A 22,049-nucleotide genomic window follows, 5' to 3' on the forward strand; every position below is an offset into this window, starting at 1 on the left:
TATATATATATATATATATATATATAAAGAGAGAGAGGAATGATCGTTTGAGAACTTGTATATTCCCACGAACCTAAGAACCAAACAAGAGCCATTAGATCAAAATAATAGAAAATCAAGATAATTTATGGCATTTTTGTAAAATAACACCGGGTACAATTCATCTCTCTCTCTCTCTCTCTCTCTCTCTCTCTCTCTCTCTCACACACACATCCCGCCTACGGCCATCTCACCTCCTACCATCCATATTCGATAATCTTTAGATTGTCGACGACATTTGGTTTAACCAAATACATGTTTCCGGTGAGTATGATGCCTATAATCGACGGAGATTGGCCGACAATTACATATATAGTGAAGTAGAATTGATTATCAATGGTGTGCACATTCAAATCGGAAAAAGAGGCATCCGAATTAGGGAATCACTTATCAGTGGAGATACATCATTGAAAATCAATGTAAGTTTTGATTTTTGAGCTATTTTATTGAATCGAACACACACACACACAAGCAATCTTCCATCCGACCCTCAAGCTTCATCCAAGCAATCGTTCACTTTCTCTTGCATATCAAAGCATTTCGTAATCGTTGCGTTATTTAATGTCTCTCCTTTTATGTTTGAAATAACTTCCCTTCTAAGAAGAATTCATCTCTAGAGATTCGATTTTGTGTCTCGTAAAACGCTATTATTTGTAAATTTGCAATTAGATTGTTTTTAATGTTTACAAAGAATCGAAGTAGGTTAGCAATATGCGTGCATATCTTCATCAGTAGCTCGATTTGTGTGATTGTTTTAACTGTGGATTCAAATATGTCTAGGTTGGTTGAAATTGCCTACAACAAAAGTGTTGGAAAGAGTGTCAAATGTCATTAACTATTGATAATATTTCTAATAATAACAGGGTCCTTTTCGGTTGCCTTTCAAGACTCAAATTGAGTAGAATAAATAAAGGAGAAATTGGTTTATTAATTATTATGGTTGATAATTAATTAGAAACTAATTGAAAATATATTTTTGGAATTAATTAACAGTTTAAGGGTTGAATATTCATTAATCAATAGCTGGTAAATCATGAATGTTCTAGAATCCTTATGGAATTAGGATTGGATGAAAATCACTACATCCTACATGGGAAAAGGAGTAAATTTCGTTGTTGGCCTCCTATCCCACATGAGAAGGAGTACAAACTCATGAAGACATCCAAGGCTATAAATAGGTTCTTAGGGATTTCATTTATCCTTGCATCTTGACATGAAATTTTGCCAACCCTTCTTCTCTCCGCCCCCCCCCCCCTCCCCTCTTAGGGGAGATTTTTAAGCCTCTTAGGGTTTGTGAAATTAACCCTTATCCTATTTATTTTTATTCCACTCTTTGGTGTTATTGAGTGTGATACCATTAGAGGGATTCTGGTTTGGGTCCTCTTATCCAAGCAACTTCATGGAGGACCAATATTTCAAGCATGGAGATCAATGGCTACATAAGAGGTATGTTTTTCTTCTTTGTATTTTTGTTTCCCAGGGTAGATGTAATTAGCATGAAACCATAGATCCAAAGGTTGCATGTACACTTAGGTATATCATAGTCTTGTTTTTCTGCTACATTGTTTATAGTGTATTTGATGCGTGGAAACCCCAACAGTGGTATCAGAGACACTGGTTCATGATTACATTCACCCTAGATCCATATTTTCTGAAATTACTTGTTTGAAATTGAATGAAAGAAGGAAGATTGAGAATTTTGTAATTGATAAAACCTACAATCGCAGCTCACGACGTGAGCTAGGCATATTAGGGTTTCCATAATTTTTCTAATTTTTCAAATTTGAAGTTTTATTAAGTAAGCCCCCAATCTGCTTGTGTATCAACCAGATCCGTTTGATGGTGCAGAATCCCAATCAAACGGATGATGTCAGATCAAAATAGAAGAGAATAATAATAATAATAATAATATGAATCTTGTATGATTTGATTAGAATGACGTTCCTTACACAAGATTCACACACTTACACTTACTTATGCTCTTTTCTCTCTCTCTCTCTCTCTCTCTCTCTCTCTCTCTCTCTTGGCTGTGAACTCTCTTCTCTTCATCAACCCCTCCTCACCCACCTAACACCTATTTATACTTGGGGAATATGGGTCGTAAATGGGTTTACGACCCTAAACCTATTTATGGCCGTAAACACTTTTCGGCCCTAGAAGGAAAATTACAATTGCCTAGAAAAGCAAAGTATAAATCATATTTTTGACCCAACAATCTCCCCCGTGGTTTATAGCTTTCTTTTCTAATTGACCCAACAAGCTCCCCCTAAAAAGTAGTTGGCTTTTCTTGTCAATCTTCACGTGGATTGGCTCCAACATTAATTTTCGATATCTTCATGACTTCAAGATGAACATATGAATCTTCAATAAATAACTTCAACTTGAGCAGTTGGGCTTATCTTCAGAATTTGACATTAAACTCACGTTGGGTGAGGAGGCTTCTTGAAAAGATTCTTGAAAGATAGCGCTTTCAGGTTGAGAATCTTCAGAGAGAATAGAGAGATCAAATATTCTGGATCACTTCAGCAGGTACATGATAGTAGCAGACTGATTGAGGAGGCTTCAATGCAATCCGTCACATAATCTTCAAGAACAACTTCACCTTGCTTCTGGGGTTGAAAGATTGAATGTTGAAAAAATAATCTACATTTCTTGCTCCTTCGAATGAGAATTCTTCGATGATTATGGACGAAGCTTTGGCTTAGAAATTTTCGATTCAGTCTCCATGAGTCTCATCTACATCTGAATTCACTTTTCAAGACAAAACAAAATTTGATATAAACACAAAACTAAAAACAAAGTTAGCACACAATATTTTTGGATTTTTTATATTTTCTGAAAAAAAAAAACATAAACAAAAATATTTTTGGATTTTAGATTTTTCTGAACAAGAAATAAAACAGAAATAACACTATTTTTGGATTTTTAATTTTCAGATTTTTTTTAATTCTCCCCTTAATTTGTGCATAGAGGAAAACTATGAACAAATTTAACAAAAAACAAAATATATTTGGGATCAAAGTTGTGAGACAGTCTTAACCTTGTTTATCAATACCTTCACCTTCATGAATAGATCTGGTCAATTTCCGGGATTGTGGTCCACTTAAACACGAAGAATATTGACAGACTTTTCTAAATAAACCATTTAGCTGACGACGACCACGGGTATTATTGTCCACTTAAATTAAACAGCGAGATCTACATACAACCTCTAAATGGTTCGATTTTAGGTGCACTAGAACGTGTTCCCCACTTCCCAGTATACCCTGGTTATCAAGAACTTCCTAAGGACTCCTTACTTTAGGTGAGTAAACAATTATTAAGGAGGAAGACAGATTTAGAGATAGATGCATATGTTGTGTCCCAGGTCGGATCTCTTTCAATCATGCCGAGGGGACAACATATAACTAACAGAGATAGAGGGATTAAGAGGTAGAATGTTGCATATGCTGTGTCTGGGGTCGGATCTTCTGATCACGCAGAGGGGACAACATATGGCTAGCAGATAGAAAGAATTTCATAGATAAGGAGGTGCGTAGAATTAGAGTTGCATATGTTGCAATCCAGGTCGGATCTCTTCCAATCATGTAGAGGAAGCAACATATGACTAACAGATAGAAAGCAAGAAAATAATTTCCTACAGACCTACTTTATCAGAACCCCCAGTCACCCTATCATAACCAGAATTAAGGACGTAAGTCCGTACATTAGGGAAAAGTTAAGCCACAGTTCTAGATGCATATTAATTTAATGTATCCCGTGGGTTCCCATGTTTATATCACTGCTCAATCTACCTGAGCTTCATATGGTCAATCCAAACAATCCTATCTAAATCCACACTATCAACTCCTTTGTGCCTACCAGCACATTGAACATAGAGTCTAGAAAATTCAAATCCAGTCCTTTACACATGTTTTTGACTGTCCGTTATCACTTTCTTGATATCAATTCTCAGACAATACCTACTACAGAAAAACTATAAGAAAGAAAGTAATTGTCTTCAAAACAAATCAGTGTAAGATAAGCTCAGGAGTATAGAGAAGAAAACTCAAACCGTAAGTCACCGATTGAATTTGCAGCCAGACGGTCTAAGAACAGCACGCATAATCTCATAACAGATCCGAAAATTCTTCATGTCATTAAGCACTAACCCCATGTGTGATCCTTTTTTCTTCATTTCCCGCAAAGGACACATACTCTCAAACAAAGTTATGAGTGTTGTACAGTTGAGAGATGTCCCATATCATGTTCCTGGAACAGCCACTATCAACAAACCGAAGCCTGATGATATGCCTCCATAGCTGTTCCGACACAGAGTGGGATCAATTGGACTTTGGAACCCAGTCCATTTTGAAACTGGGTTGACCTTTGCCATCTATGCAATGAACTTTCTCCCACGACATATCTTGCTTATCACAAACATAAGATGTAGAAACGTTAGAGTCATTAGGTGATTTGGGAGATTGAACCTTTGGTACCCATCTATAGTTGGGTTTAACCCATTTCTTTTTCCATCTGATGGATGTCACGGCACTTGATTTTGAACTTGTATTCGGCTTCCAAGATGACTTTGACTTGACTGATCTTGATTTCGCTGGAGCATCTCTTTGATTGGACTTCTTGGCCGGCGTACCCTTCTTGTTGTTGGGAGTTGATTTCTTGGCCTTGGAAGTTGAACTCTTGCCTTTGTGGCATTCCATTCACCATTGTTTGAACGTGGCCTCGAAGGGTTTCTTTTGGAAAATCTCCCTCTTGGCACGTTCTGCCAACCTTGTACGTAGTAGGGAACATATGCGCGATTAGGACAATTTCTAGCAATGTGTCCACGTGTTCCACAGTGAAAGCAAGTCCTTTTCTTCATTGGGAAGTTGTTTGTTCCTGCCCCTGGTGGCGTACCCTTGCCTCGCTTCTGGTTGTTCCCACATGCACACTTGCAACAGGCACTCTGCTTAGCTTAAATTGGTGGCCTGTGTTTACCAACAACAGGTTGATTAGTAGCAAATGAGTTCGAAGCAACAGATTTAGAGTTCAAGGAAACATTGGTTTGTTCAATAGTGTTCTCCTTGTTCTCATCTTCCGCTACTTTACCTGCACAAGAAGTAGAAACATCAGTATTCTTCACCCCAATACCCTCAGTTAGCCCTGATTGTTCAGTCTTAACTGAAGCTGGAGCTGGTTCAGGGAGTGGGCCAAACTGAGCAAGTGTCTCTTCCCCGTTGGTCTCAAGGGGTGGGTTATAGTTGTCATTGAAGGGAGATGGTACATTGTGATACCCTAACCTCTTAATTTGATTATCTGAGAATGTTAATTGTTTTTCAATCATCGATGCAACTACCTCACTTGACACATCAAATTTTTAAAGTTGAATTCAGCATCTTTATATTGTCACACCCCCAAACCTGAACGGCGGAAACATTCAGGGGTGGAGGCGTCATGTACAGTATCATAACAAATGAATAGTAAAGAAAGTACACACAACCATCATATAGATAATTGAAAAGTTTACATGATTGTAGTATTACATGTTTGCAAAATTCAATTATAATATGATGTCCAAAAGAATAAATTAACGCCAGAGCGTAAGTCTTCAAAAGCTATTCCTAACCTGGTTTAGCGATTCCCTAAGAATACAAGTTATTTCAAAGAAAAAGTGTCAACATTTAAGTTGGTGAGTTCATAAGTTGTTAGTTGTGTAAATGAATGTCATTTGAAAAGTCCGCATTTGTTTTCAGAAAATCCGATATTTTCTTAAGAATCATGTTGTAAATCGTTATTGTACAAAATGAATGTCTTTGAACCAGGAAAATCCTATATTTTCCTAAAAGTGAGGTGTAGTCTTATATGAACCAAGACCATGAATGTAAGTAAATATTCCATACTTATAATGAATGTGTATAGTTTTATCATTTAATAAAACTATAAGAAGCTTGTAATGATACGTAAAAGCAACTGTAATATTACTTATCTCGTAAAGATGAATACCATAATAGTTGTCTATCCTGTGTGTTTTCATAACCATACTGAGATAAATTTTCCTGTAACGACGTTCTTCAGGCGTCGTGTGACAACCTGACATTTCGAGACAATATAATGTAACACCAATCAAATTTAGGTCAAAATTTAACTCTCCTAAAATCTTATTTGGGTTAAATAAAGTAGTAGTAATCGTATCAAGGTTTTCGTGCATATAAAGAACCCTAAAATCCGAGTTATAACGAAGAAGTTGTGACCAACCGAAGATTCTCGGCAAAACCAGGCAACACCGACTAAGCGAAACACGCAAAGTTTAAATACAATAAATTTTAGCCTTAGGTATTAAACGGAAGTTGTAGATTACGTTAAACCGTGATCATGCATAAAAAGAACGCCCAAAACGGACATTGTATGAAAAAGTTACAAATTTTCTAAGTTTCGTGACAGCGGTAGACAGCTAAAAACTCGAAATAAAGATCGAGTGGCTTTTAGCCGACACAACTTAAATGAGAGTTGAAGGTCTCCACAATAGGAGTAAGATGATAAAAAGACAAACGAAAACAGACGTCGGATAAAGAAGTTATGAATTTTTAACGGACTTCAGCAGTCCCAGCCTATTAAAAACATAGTATTAAAAATAAATTCAAAACTAGCCGACGGAGTCTAAATGAAAGTTGTAGAGCATAGTCTCACCTACGCGTGGATAGAAAGAACGCGAAAAACAGAGCCCGTACGCGAAAGTTACGGAATTTAGAAGATTGAAGCCGGAATTACGCCCAACGTAATTCAAGAGTACGCCCAGCGTACTCAAGTGCAGGGTCGAGTCCCATCGGCTGCAAGCTCTACGCCTAGCTAGACCCAAGTCGTAAGCTATGATGAAAAGTTACACCCAACGTAACTGAAGTACGCCCAACGTACTCCGGTGGTACGCCCAGCGTACTCACGCCTTCAACCCTATAAATAGAGGGCATGAACTCCGGATTTTGGCACACTTTTCTCAAACTCTCACTCACTTTCACACACTTGTAAGCACCAGAGGCCATCCCGACACCCTCGGTTCCACACCCGAGCCCCCGACGAAGGTTCTACGCTACCGAGATCCCCGAGAAGCTCGAAGACGCAGCTTTCCGCAGTTGAAGTTCTGCTCGACGCTAGTCTCATTCTCTTCAAACCGAACAAGTGAGTTCATACCCCTATAAACTACATTTTCAAATGTGTCATCAATGCATTTTTTATACGCTTTTAGGGGGGGGAATACAAGTAAACGCATGGTTATCATTGTGTGTAACCTAAAGCTTCACTATATACTCTTTTTATCAAGTAAATCATATGTGATTCATAACTACTACATGGAAACTTTCGTATGCAAAATATATCACGATAACATCTTGTCTTTTGAAATTAAATATGTTGTTATACATTTACGAATCAAACACTTTATTTATACTTTGAGTTTATGTGTTCATTTATGTCACTACAAAAGTTACACTTTACATAACAAGTGAGCATTTCACTAGGGTTTACTATAAACACGAAACAAACTTTTGGAAAAACTATAATAGGTATAGTTTACGATAAACATTTTTACATGTTAAAAAAAACTCTTTATCAAACTGTCTTACATACTATATGTTTCCTTTCAAACGCTGTTAGAATCGTGTTTCAAACAAAGGTCTTCTTATACTTAAAATTGTTCTTATCAAACAAACTACTTTCGAATCGTTTTATAAACTGACATCAAGTCATCGTTTCTTATTTATTAAACTTTTCAAAGGTTTTACAAAACTTCTTTTATATTTTTATTGTCAAATGCATGCCTATATATGTGTAGTTATATATCATGTATACATATATAGACATAAAAGTTTCCATCAGTTGGTTCAGTACCTTTGGGTAGCAAAGGCATATTTCGGTTATACACGTACAATACTAGAAACTATAATAGGTATAGTTAGGAGATACTACTTACCATTCCAAGTACATGGAATCACACAAGAGTCAGTTTATTCATGAGTCTATACAAATACATTACATACTATATGAAGAGATACGATTACATACAATTACAAGGCATACAAATTTTAAGACATACAATTACAAGAGATACGATTACATAAGATAGTGTACTGGATATTCAAGAAATTTTACGTACTACAAGTACCATATCAAAGAGATATTATCATATACAAGAACAAATGGACATTTTCATGCGTAAATCTGTTTTATACTAGGTTTTATGAGACATTTCACGTATTTTCGAGTATGCATTATTAAGTCCTGTATTATATACCATAATCCCTTGTAGGGGGAGCGTGATACTTGTGTACAGATCTATACGGGATTGACAATCCCACACCTAAGCTGTTAGCTACAGCTAGGCCGGCAGGCTTGGGGTGACAAACGTCATAACATTCCAACGCCTGAAGAACGTTGTTACAAGCAGTCTGGGTCATTAGCATGGTTATAAAACTCACATGGAGTATTAAAAACACGTTGATTTACGGGGTTATCAAATACCTTAGCGATTTTATACGTACACAAATCTACTATTTTAGGCATGAAAAACACCATGGTAGTTCATTTTTGGGACTTTTAAACTACCACCCACTTATGGGCAAATATTGGATTTCTAAAAGCAAACATTCAAAACAGTCGGGTCTTGGTAGAAGGCTACTTTTTATACTAGTAGAAAATATGGGATTTTCTAGGGTTTTCAAACGTTTACAATTACTTACAAACATGTTCATTGGTACAAACTTTCCTTCAAATATTTACAGGTCTTTCTTTACAGCTTTACAAATCAAAGTCACATAAATACTTATGAATTCACCAGCATTATTGCTGATACTCGCTTTCAAAATAACTTGTATTCCTAGGTCACAAATAGACAGGTATGAATACCAGGTTTTGTGAAGACGGAGCGGTCAAGACTCGTCTTTTATTTTGAATATTCATTTTGTAGAATTATACTATGAAAAGAACTCACATGTAATTAAAATTATACTATTAATGCAATGGATGATGTTGTTGCTTGTTTACTACTTTGCGTTGTTGTGATACATTACATGACGTCCTCCGCCCCAGAACGTTTTCGCGGTTCGTGGTTTTGGGGTGTGACAGATTGGTATCAGAGCATTGTTTATAGTGAATTGAGTATATCAACCCATAAAAGATATACAAACTATAAATACAATAGGGATTAAAATACTCTGATAAAGAGTATATACTTTTAAATAATAAAATATTTAAGTAAGTATACGTGCCTGCATTCATACTAAAATCAGTTTCACTAAGACAGAACAAAAGTATTCCGATTGTTGGGCAGCACAATTAGACTTAGAGACATATAGTCAAAACTGGGATGATATAGCCTGATCAACTATATTATCCAAGGGTTGACTAGCATGTGCCTAAGTGTGGTTGTGAGTTGCAACAAGTCTAAAAACTTACCCACAATACCACAATGAGAACAATAGAACATAAACCTTAAATACTATAGGAGTATTTTGTGTATTACTATAAACTACTTATGTGTTAGATTCTTATACCCCAATTATCGCATAGATAACATAGCTGGACCCCATCCCCACGACGACCCGTGCTTCCCGAACAAAGGCAATGTTGGATGGTTTAGAGAAGAACCAGAGAATGATCATCCAATCCCTTTTGAATGATCACCATGCTGAAGGCCTTTTGGATGATGATAACTCCAAACTCGAGGATGAGAACCTACCCCCGGTAGCTCCCAATTCAAACCCTAACCCTCGTCCAGCTCTTCATGGCCCGACACCTCCTTGGGTAGAATGCTTGGAAACATGGAGCGAAGAGCAAGATCAACCTATGTCGTTTAAAGGAGACCGATACTGCTACAACTTAAGGGGAGCTCAGCAGACAGAGTTCTACCAATCCTGATCCGTAAAGTTGCCCGAAATGAACTTCAGGGCAGGACGACTCTCCATTGTATCAAAGAGGTTAAATACCAATGCAAGAATGCATACCATCCGCACCAATCGTCTTGAAAACACTCGTGAGAGATCTGAGAGAGACCATGAGACCCTGCTACAAGCATTAGCTAAAGCACGAGACGAAGTCATAGAGCTACAAGTACGCCAGAGAGTGTACGAAAGACACCTGCTTGATAATGGAACGTCAATTGGCTGAACTGAGAGTTCACCAGAGGGATGACCGCCTCCAGTAAGAAATGCTTTATTTTCCTTCCTTGTGTAAAGGAATCATTTTCCTGTATATGTCCTATGTAGCATTTTTCTATGTAACTATCTTATACTATAAGTTAGGCCTTCATGCGGCCAAAACCTTTTTACTCTGGATATGATGTAAGACCTTCTTCAAGATCAATTTTCCCAAACTTATTACGTCATGAATATCGATATTGAAAGTCGGCTAACTTTCGTGTCACTCTTTGTTCAAAAACCCTCATCATACCTTCGTTGGAGTCTATCTGAAACATGCTTTAGTCAAGTCATTGGACTATAGTAATTTAACTCCGGAGACATTTCCAAGTCTCTTTTAGTGGTTGGATCATGTTATTCACCAACCAACGATACCACGGCTTGAACGACAAACGTCTTAAGACCATTGTACAAACATACTTCTACTCTGTACTAGGATTGCATCATAGGGATGTAGGTAAAACCATCATGAACATACTTCCAATCCGTACTAGGATTGCATCATAGGGATGTAGGTCCAACTTTCAAGAACATACTCTTACTCTTTACTTAAGAGATCGAAGTACATTTAGGGTCAACCAAAATCACTCACAAAATCATTATCTTTCGTGTTACAGAATCATGTCGTCATCCGGAAACAATCAGCCGAGCAACGAAACCCCTATCCTCCATATCGACGCCGCTACGTTACAAGCTGCAGTAGCAGCTGCTGTGACAACCTTCCTTACACACATCAACTCCGGCAACACAAACAAGACTGACAAAGGAGTCGAGAGTTCCGATTGTAGTACCAATCCGGGAAGTCAACAAATGATAACAGTCACGGACTTGCAAAGCCTTAAGACCGAAAAGAGGAGACGATATCGCCAAGCCAGAAGTGAGCGAAAGCGATTCCAAAGACTTGCCATGCAACAGCAGCAAGTGGCAACTCCTGCCCCTTCAGCACCAGCACGACCCATTCCTCCATTCCCTGGCATCGGGACCAACCCTACACAAAAAAGTAGTGATAAAGCCGGACTCTTTAAGAGGAAATTTTCAAAGTGGAGTAATGAAGAAGGCACCCGTGTCCACGTAACTCTGACTAAACACCTCACTCCCACCACCAATGCTAGTACTAGCCAGTCATGCCACCAATGCAGTGAGATAGGGCACATCAAGAACGATTGTCCTATAACAAAGAACTCCGGCGCAGACGGGAAAATACTAAGGATCACTGCTGTAGGGGAGACTACTCTGGACCCACATAGAAGTAATTAAGGTGTTCATTGTAACAGACTTATAAAATATTTAAAACTAGTGAAACTAGAGTCTTATCTTTTGCGAGATCCCATTGGTTAAGGGACCCTCGTGCTACGTATACTAGTCTTTTGTAGTATACTTTGTTCGCAGCAGTATTCCTATAGTTACTCTAAAGTACTGTAACCCTGTTAAGAGTTGCACCGTTGTATTTTATCTATAATGATTTGTGTTCAAATCTAATGTCGTTTACTTCTAAGTAAGTCCAACATTATCATACAACTTGAGTCAATTCAATCCGCACAATACTAGTTTCGTGCGTACTTCTCCTTCTCCAAAAGCGTCCTTCTAGCGAAGCCGTCATTCCAGAACACCGAAGTACTCATGCATAGAGTACCTCATGTTTCTTATCCTTTCCAAAGAAAACTCAGCAAACCTCCCCGAAGTACCACTCGTGCAGTACGTCAAGTTCAATCCAAAGACCCACCTTTTCAATCTTAATTATATACGACTCGTATACCCGAGACTGTGATTGATGAACCAGATATGAGTTCTACTATGAACTTCAGGACGGAGACTGCCCAAGACTGTGAGTGATCGTGCTTTCGTGAGAATAAACTTAGAAATACCTATCCTTTTCCCTAATTCATGAGTAGTCATACTTTCTTTTAGATCTTCACGACAGCTAATCCACCCCAAGGTTTTGACATCATAATCAGTAGGCGTTGGTTAAGTCTACATCGAGCCGACATCAGGTGCTTTGATAAAGCAGCTCGTCCTAACCTCCCTAAACAACGAAACTCTAGTTATTTGCTGCAACGAATCAAGTACGAACCCTCTCATCATTTCGTGTATGCAAATTCAGAAGTGCTTGTGAAAGGAATGGCACACATTCCTTGCACACATCGTCGATGCGAGCCAAGGAGCAAAGGACATTCAGAACATCCCAAAAGTACGCGACTTTCCTGACACCTTTCCAGGAGAACTATCGGGATTACCACCACAGCGTCAAGTCGAATTCAGAATCGACTTAGTTCCAGGGGCTACCCCAGTAGCCAAATCACCTTATCGTCTAACTCCAACTAAGATGAAAGAACTTCCTAGCGAGCTTAACAAACTCCTCAGAAGGGGATTCTTTAGGCCAAGTTTCTCACCTTGAGGAGCACCAGACTTGTCTGTAAACAAGAAAGAGCGTTCCAAACGCTAAAGTAAGTCTGGTGCACCGCACCGAAATTATCCCTCCCAAAAAGGGATAGAAGATTTTGTGGTGTAATGCGATGCATCCAACCAAGGGCTTGGTTGTGTTCTTATGCAAGAGGAAAGGTCACTACCTATACCTCAAGACAGGTTAAGACATAGGAGGTTAACTATTCAACAAATGATCTTGAGTCAAGAGAAGCGGTAATTGCTCTAAAGATCTGGAGACACTACTTGTAGGGTACAAGGTGTACTATGTTCACAGACCACAAAAACATTCAACGCACATCTGACCAGGAAGAGTTATCACCCCAGTGAAGGCAAACAAAAGAAACAAAGTCGTTCCCCGATAGTGAAAAGTTCGCCGGAAGGCCATGCGGGGACCTGAATTCACTTAGGAACGCAAGGATCAAATGAAACTTCTATCCGTAGCGTGGTATCAATTATGCTTAAAATTTAATTTTGGGACAAAATTCCCTCTAACGGGGGGATGATGTGACAACCCGACATTTCGAGACAATATAATGTAACACCAGTTAAATTTAGGTCAAAATTTAACTCTCCTAAAATCTTATTTGGGTTAAATAAAGTAGTAGGAATCATATCAAGGTTTTCGTACATATAAAGAACCCTAAAATCCGAGTTATAACGAAGAAGTTATGACCAACCGAAGATTCTCGGCAAAACCAGGCAACACCGATTAAGCGAAAAACGTGAAGTTTCAATACAATAATTTTTAGCCTTAGGTATCTAAACGAAAGTTGTAGATTACGTTAAACCATGATCATGCATAAAAAGAAAGCCCAAAACGGACATCGTATGAAGAAGTTACAAATTTTCTAAGTTTCGTGACAGCGGTAGACAGCTAAAACCTCGAAATAAAGATCGAGCGGCTTTTAGCCGACACAACTTAAATGAGAGTTGAAGGTCTACACAATAGGAGTAAGATGATAAAAAGACAAACGAAAACAGACGTTGGATAAAGAAGTTATGAATTTTTAACGAACTTTAGCAGTTACGGCCTATTAAAAACATAGTATTAAAAATAAATTCAAAACTAGCTGACGGAGTCTAAATGAAAGTTGTAGAGCATAGTCTCACCTACACGTGGATATAAAGAGCACGAAAAACGGAGCCCGTACCTGAAATTTGTGGAATTTAGAAGATTGAAGCCGGAATTACGCCCAGCGTACTCAGGTGCAGGGTCGAGTCCCATCGGCTGCAAGCTCTACGCCTAGCTAGACCCGAGTCGTAAGCCATAACGCAAAGTTATGCCCAGCGTAACGCGTACGTCCAGCGTACTCCGGTGGTACGCCCAGCGTACTCACGCCTTCAACCCTATAAATAGAGGGCATGAACTCCAGATTTTGGCACACTTTTCTCAAACTCTCACTCACTTTCACACACTTTTAAGCACAAGAGGCCATCCCGACACCCTCGGTTCCACACCCGAGCCCCCGACGAAGGTTCTACGATACTGAGATCCCCGAGAAGCTTGAAGACGCAGCTTTCCGCAGTGGAAGTTCCGCTCGACGCTAGTCTCACTCTCTTCAAACCGAACAAGTGAGTTCATACCCCTATAAACTACATTTTCAAATGTGTCATCAATGCATTTTTTTATACGCTTTTAGGGGGGGGGGGGAATACAAGTAAACGCACGGTTATCATTGTGTGTAACCTAAAGCTTCACTATATACTCTTTTTATCAAGTAAATCATATGTGATTCATAACTACTACATGGAAACTTTCGTATGCAAAATATATCACGATAACATCTTGTCTTTTGAAATTAAATATGTTGTTATACATTTACGAATCAAACACTTTATTTATACTTTGAGTTTATGTGTTCATTTATGTCACTACAAAAGTTACACTTTACATAACAAGTGAGCATTTCACTAGGGTTTACTATAAACACGAAACAAACTTTTGGAAAAACTATAATAGGTATAGTTTACGATAAACATTTTTACATGTTAAAAAAAACTCTTTATCAAACTGTCTTACATACTATATGTTTCCTTTCAAACGCTGTTAGAATCGTGTTTCAAACAAAGGTCTTCTTATACTTAAAATTGTTCTTATCAAACAAACTACTTTCGAATCGTTTTATAAACTGACATCAAGTCATCGTTTCTTATTTATTAAACTTTTCAAAGGTTTTACAAAACTTCTTTTATATTTTTATTGTCAAATGCATGCCTATATATGTGTAGTTATATATCATGTATACATATATAGACATAAAAGTTTCCATCAGTTGGTTCAGTACCTTTGGGTAGCAAAGGCATCTTTCGGTTATACACGTATAATACTAGAAACTATAATAGGTATAGTTAGGAGATACTACTTATCATTCCAAGTACATGGAATCACACAAGAGTCAGTTTATTCATGAGTCTATACAAATACATTACATACTATATGAAGAAATACGATTACATACAATTATAAGACATACAATTACAAGAGATACGATTACATAAGATAGTGTACTAGATATTCATGAAATTTTACGTACTACAAGTACCATATCAAAGAGATATTATCATATACAAGAACAAATGGACATTTTCATGCGTAAATTTGTTTTATACTAGGTTTTGTGAGACATTTCACGTACTTTCGAGTATGCATTATTAAGTCATGTATTATATACCATAATCCCTTGTAGGGGGAGCGTGATACTTGTGTATAGATCTATACGGGATTGACAATCCCACACCTAAGTTGTTAGCTATAGCTAGGCCGACAGGCCTGGGGTGACAAACGTCATAACATTCCAACGCCTGAAGAACGTTGTTACAAGCAGTCTGGGTCATTAGCATGGTTATAAAACTCACATGGAGTATTAAAAACACGTTGATTTACGGGGTTATCAAATACCTTAGCGATTTTATGCGTACACAAATCTACTATTTTAGGCATGAAAAACACCATGGTAGTTCATTTTTGGGACTTTTAAACTACCACCCACTTATGGGCAAATATTGGATTTCTAAAAGCAAACATTCAAAACAGTCGGGTCTTGGTAGAAGGCTACTTTTTATACTAGTAGAAAATATGGGATTTTCTAGGGTTTTCAAACGTTTACAATTACTTACAAACATGTTCATTGGTACAAACTTTCCTTCAAATATTTACAGGTCTTTCTTTACAGCTTTACAAATCAAAGTCACATAAATACTTATGAATTCACCAGCATTATTGCTGATACTCGCTTTCAAAATAACTTGTATTCCTAGGTCACAAATAGACAGGTATGAATACCAGGTTTTGTGAAGACGGAGCGGTCAAGACTCGTCTTTTATTTTGAATATTCATTTTGTAGAATTATACTATGAAAAGAACTCACATGTAATTAAAATTATACTATTAATGCAATGGATGATGTTGTTGCTTGTTTACTACTTTGCATTGTTGTGATACATTACATGACGTCCTCTGCCCCAGAACGTTTCTGTCGTCCTTGGTTTTGGGGTGTGACGCGTCGGAATGTTATAATAATTGTCACCTCTTGGACTGTAGCTAACAATCAAGGTGCGGGATCATCAGTCCCGTATAGATCTATACACGCTTATCACGTTCTCCATGAGGAGATTCTGGTTATAAAACAGGGCTTGTTGTATACCTTTATAGGTACGATGAAGACGAATGACTCACATATTCTCAACTAATTCAAGTATTTTGAAATGAACAATGTTATGATGAAATGGTTACCCGTGTTTATGATAAGTTATATGAACATATAAATGAAACATAGTTATTTATATATATATATATATATATATATATATATATAAACATGTTTTATTCGACAAGGGAAAAATGGTGTCGTGAGATGTTTTGCATGCTAATGTTTTCGTATGATAGTTATAAATCACATATGATTGATTATATAATGAAAAGTATAGCTAAAGATTGATGTTTTTCACATGATTTTTACTGTGACAACCCGATATTTCGAGGCAATGTAATGTAAAACCAATCAAACTAGGTCAAAATGTAACTTTCCTAAAATCTTATTTGGGTTAAATAAAGTAGTAGGAATCATATCAAGGTTTCCAAGCATATAAAGAACCCTAAAATCCGAGTTATAACGAAGAAGTTATGACCAACCGAAGATTCTCGGAAAAACCTGCATCAGCGATTAAACGTAAAACGCGAAATTTCGATGCAATAGTTTTTAGCCTTATGTATCTAAATGAAAGTTATAGACAACCTCAAGCTATGATCGTACATAAAAAGAACGTCCAAATCTGACTTTGGATGTGAAAGTTATGAATTTTAGAAGAAATTCCTTAATCGCGTCATTTTATTAAATAAATAATAAAAATAACTTTGGAATTTGCCAACGGAATCTAAATGAAAGTTGTAGATCTTGGTCTCACCTTCGCATGGATATAAAGAACGCCAAAAACGGAGTTCGTATGAGGGAGATATGAATTTTAGAAGTTTAATTAAAATAAATATAAATTTAATTATAAACTCCCGGTATTATCCGAAGGGGAGTCATCGGATAGGACCGAAGTACGCCCTGCGTACCTTCGTACGCCCCGCGTACTGAGATCAAGGGCTTCGGATCGTCCACATCGCCATATCCAAGGAATCCGACCCGTCCGACCCGTCCGAAGCTCCGACCCGTCCGACCCGCTGTCCCGTCCGACCCGCCGTCCCATCCGACCCGCGTACCCAGCAACCCGTCCCATCCGAAGCCGAGGCAGTCGAGGCTTCGGTCATGCATGACGTACGCGTACGCGCTGCGTACGAGCGTACGCCCCGCGTACCGAGGCGGTTCAGCCTTCCTATAAATAGGATGCGAGGCTTTCCGAATTATTTCCTCAATTCTCCTCTTTTCTCTTGCGTCTTGCCTCGTTTTCCGTGCCCGTTCAAACCCGAAGCTCTGGCATTTTTGCTCAAGTCCCGAGGGTCGATTTTACTCCTGAGATTCCCGAGAATCCCGAGAAAAATCCGTTTCCCGAGATGAAACTTTGCCCGGTTTTCCATCTCGCTATCTTCAAACTTTCATGTGAGTTCATACCCCTTAAATAATGTTTTAAACTACTTTTAAATGCTTTATGGGGGGATACAAGTAGAATCATGCTACTTATTATGTCAATCGCATGTGATTAGTAAGTAGGAGTATATTACTTATTACATCAATCACATTTGATTAATATACAACATTCAAAAGATTTGGCTACTCATTAGCCGTTTTACCAAACAGTTTCCTTCAAATGATTTTTATAAACATTTTATATGTTTTAAACTCCTTATTACACTGTACCTCTTACTCTGTTTATCATATTTCAAACTTATTTACAACTGTATTTCAAACAAATGTTCCTTATACTTATATTGTTTTATCAAACTTATGCCTTCAAATTGTTTTATAGATTGACATCAAGTCGATCTTTCCTTAAACTAATATTTATGTTTCAGATGTTTTACCAAACTTATTTATGCTTTTATATTATAAATTGCATGCCTCTATATGTATAGTTATATAAGAAATGTTTAAAAGACTTAGGAAGGCTATCCACCCTATTTCCTTTTCGCGCCTTGAGATGTGGTCTGGTGGGATATTGGATACTCGTCTGAAAGTCGTTTAAATATTAGTTATATATCATGTGTACATATAAAGTCATAAAAGGTCCTTCCAGTTCATCCTATGCCCTTGGGTAGCAAGGGTATACATCCACGTCCATACATACTACTTAGTTTACTAGTAAGCTACCATATGGGTAGTTCAGGAAGATACCAGAACCATTACTAGAATGCGATATCATACAATGAGTCAGTTCATTCATGAGTCAATACTTTCTAAAACATTACTATACATTACATGTACAAACTATACTAGGACGAGAACATATACATCTATACTAGAACGTTTATATTACTATACTTGCTAGATAGAGAAAACATACATTACAGCTAGCACACGTAGAACCTTACCGTACTCTACTATAATATTTACATTACTATACTTATAGGAGTACTTGTGCATAGATACATCAGTAGGAGTCCTATTACATTTTATATGTATCGACTCCGTTTTTAAATCCGTGTTCTTACCTTTTCCTTGTGATAAGATCACATAATCGACGAGATAGAATAGATTATTATCCTTGTAATAGAGGATGCGAGTTGGGGGATTGACCATTCCTAGAATCTCTGTTAGCTACAGAGGTAAAAGTACATCTACGGATGTCAAAAGGTTGGTACCGTTTCAGGTGCACGAGGAGGGATTGACTATTCCTATACCCGGCTGTTAGCAACAGAGGTAAAGAGTACGTCTACGGATGGCTTAAAGTTAACGTTTACAGTACCAAAGGGTATGATTCAAGTTAGTTATATTATTACCTATATTTGTGACTCATTCACATAACCATTGAGGTAAAAATTATATTTAGGTATCCTTGTAACAAAGGATCAAATTTCTTATAATGATAATAATAGTAACACCATTAGGTCTTGGTAGATGACTACAAAGAGCACAGTTAAGTCTTGGTAGAAGACTCCTTTTGTTACTAATAGGAATCATAGGGATTCTAGGGTTTTTCAAACGTTTACAGCTGATCTACAAACATTTTCATACTTTTATGAGCTTTCTTTCAAAACAATGTCAAGTCTTAAAAATCATAAGTTTTACAAATTAAGACACATTAATACTTATGATCTCACCAGCTTTATAGCTGATACTCGCTTTCAAAATTACTTGTATCCTCAGGTCATCATAGACAGGTACCGATGCAAGGAGAACGGAAGATGGAGCTTATTCAAGACTTATCTTTCATTTTGATTTATGCTTTAGTGTTTATCAAAATTTGTCAGAATACAATTGTATAATAATTATTTTATTAATGCAATGGATGATGTTGTTGCTTGTTTACTACTTTACATTGTTGTTGATATTATACATGACGTCCTCCGCCCCAGAACGTTTCTGCCGTTCTCGGTTTTGGGGTGTGACATTTACCGTGTGTTTCCTAGTATCCCCCCCCCCCTAAAAGTATTTAAAAGCAGTTAAAAACATACTTAAAGTGTTTTGTAGGGGTATGAACTCACTTGATAGAAGTGGTAGCTGGAAGAAGGCGAGACTAAACTCAAGCGGTACTTCTACTGGAGAAAGTCGATTTCTTAGGAATCTCAGGGGCGTCGGGACTTGCTTCGTAAGCTAGAGGTAATATCGGGGCTTTAAGGTAGCTTAGAGGGGCTAGAGAGGCGTTTAAGGCTGAAGGAGTTGAGAGAGAGAAGCAAAAAAAAACCTGGAGCCCTAGCCTCCTTTTTATATTGTTGGGGGCACTCACGAACGTTGGGCGTTCCTTTAGGGAACGCAGCGCGTTCCCCCTATGAGGTCAGTGCTTACGTATTTTCCTCTGATGGATGATGGGATGGTTCTGGTCGAAGAACGCGGGGCGTTCCTTTAGGGAACGCGGGGCGTTTCTTCTTGGACCAGCCTCAAATTTTGTGCCCCGAACTTGTAAAATCTGTAACTTTCGCGTACGAGCTCCGATTTCGACGTTCTTTATATCCACGCGTAGGTGAGAAAATGCTCTACAACTCTCGTTTAGACTCCATCAGCTAATTCTGAATTTATTTTTAACAATATATTAACAGGTCGGGACTGGAAAAATCCATAAAAAATCCAGAACTTCATCATCTGATGCTTGTTTTCGTCAGTCTTTTTACCGTTGGATTACCATTGACGAGATCTTCGATTCTCGTTTAGGTCGCGTTGCTAAATTTTGCTCGTATCTATTTCACGTTTTTTGCTTAACAGCGTTTTACCGGTATTGTCACGGATCTTCGATTAGTCATAACTTCTTCGTTATAACTCAGATTTTAGTGTTCCTTATATTTTTGGAAACCTTGTTACGATATCTACCACTTAGTACATCCCAATTATGGTTACTGAACAAATTTGTTTTTGACCTAATTTTTGCTGGTGTTACATAGATTTTGCTTTTAACGCATCAAGTTCGGCAGTCACAACATCAAATCTTTTTTAAGATATCTATAATGAACACACTTGTCACTGTATTCTGCCTGTAATTTCTTATAGTCATTTGTCTTGGCCTCTAATTGATCTTTCAATGGTTTCTGACCTTTCCTAAGGACATGTACTAAATTGTATTAATGAAAATTGGCATGCATTTTATTTCATTGGGAGTTCACCACCAAATTCATAACATAGTATTACAAACGATTTGCTTATGGTAACTCTGAGATTATTAAATATATGCCTCGAGATTATATGTAATTAAGAGGCGATCGACTTAGAAATAGTGAGTCCGCCTTGGGTCTTGTTCCTTGTTTGGTTGTGGGCTTAGGGCAGACTCATTAAGTTCGACGGTCTATTGAACTTTAGTTACACACAATTGGTATACATCGAGTGGTCTTATGAGTGGATCAGGCATGGAACAAAGATTACAAGATTACATTTGAGTCATTTCTACTAAATTCATAAGTTTATTTACATAGACTCCTGTTATGAATTGTTTGCAAACATTGGAAAGACGTGAAATACTATACTTGAAAACTAATAACCTAGTTCTACGATACCCGACTTATAACCATTACTAAAAGACTTACATACATTTTGTCTTTAAACTCTATTGCAGAAAGATTCCACCCCGTAGATCTGCTAGACGCATTGGCAGAACACAAACAAATCCACCACCGCCGCCTCCCCAGTATGATCCTGCTATTTTCCAAGTTGCGGTTACGGCTGTAGTGGCAGCTGCTATGTCCCAAATTAGCACTAACGGTGCCAGGAGGACGGGGAGCAGTACTAATAACTCCACTCAAGGAGATAGCCAAGGGTGTTCGAGAGAATGTTCATATTAGGACTTCACAAATGGAAAACCTGATCCTTTCAATGGAAGCGGGAGCGTCATCACTTTGATGCAATGGTTCAAGAAGACCGAATACGTCTTCGAGATCTGTGCATGCCCTGAAGCAAGCAAAGTCAAATTTGCAACTTGCACTTTCACCGGCAGGGCCCTTACTTGGTGGAACGGCCACGTAAAATCTCTGACACTCGCTGTGGCTAATTCATTAAGCTGGCAAGACTTGAAAACTATGATGTTGAAGGAGTATTACCCAAGGGGTGAAGTGCAAAAATTAGAGCAAGAACTGTGGAGTCTCAAAATGGTGGGCTCTGACCTTGCAGCTTACACTGACCATTTCAATGATCTAGCACTCCTCTGTCCAGCGATGGTCACTCCAGAAAGTAAGAAGGTGGAGCGATACCTCTAGGTATTGTCTCCCTAGATTCTAAATAGTGTGTTAGCCTCAAGACCAACTACCTTTGACAGTGCCAAGGAGATTACACAACAACTCATTGATCATCGGGTCAGCCAAAACACTGTGAAAACCGCCTCCGATCAAGCAAAAGGAGGGAA

The sequence above is a fragment of the Lactuca serriola genome, chromosome 9, assembly GCF_051521515.1.
Source record: "Lactuca serriola cultivar US96UC23 chromosome 9, Lser_US96UC23_V15, whole genome shotgun sequence".
NCBI lineage: Eukaryota > Viridiplantae > Streptophyta > Magnoliopsida > Asterales > Asteraceae > Lactuca > Lactuca serriola.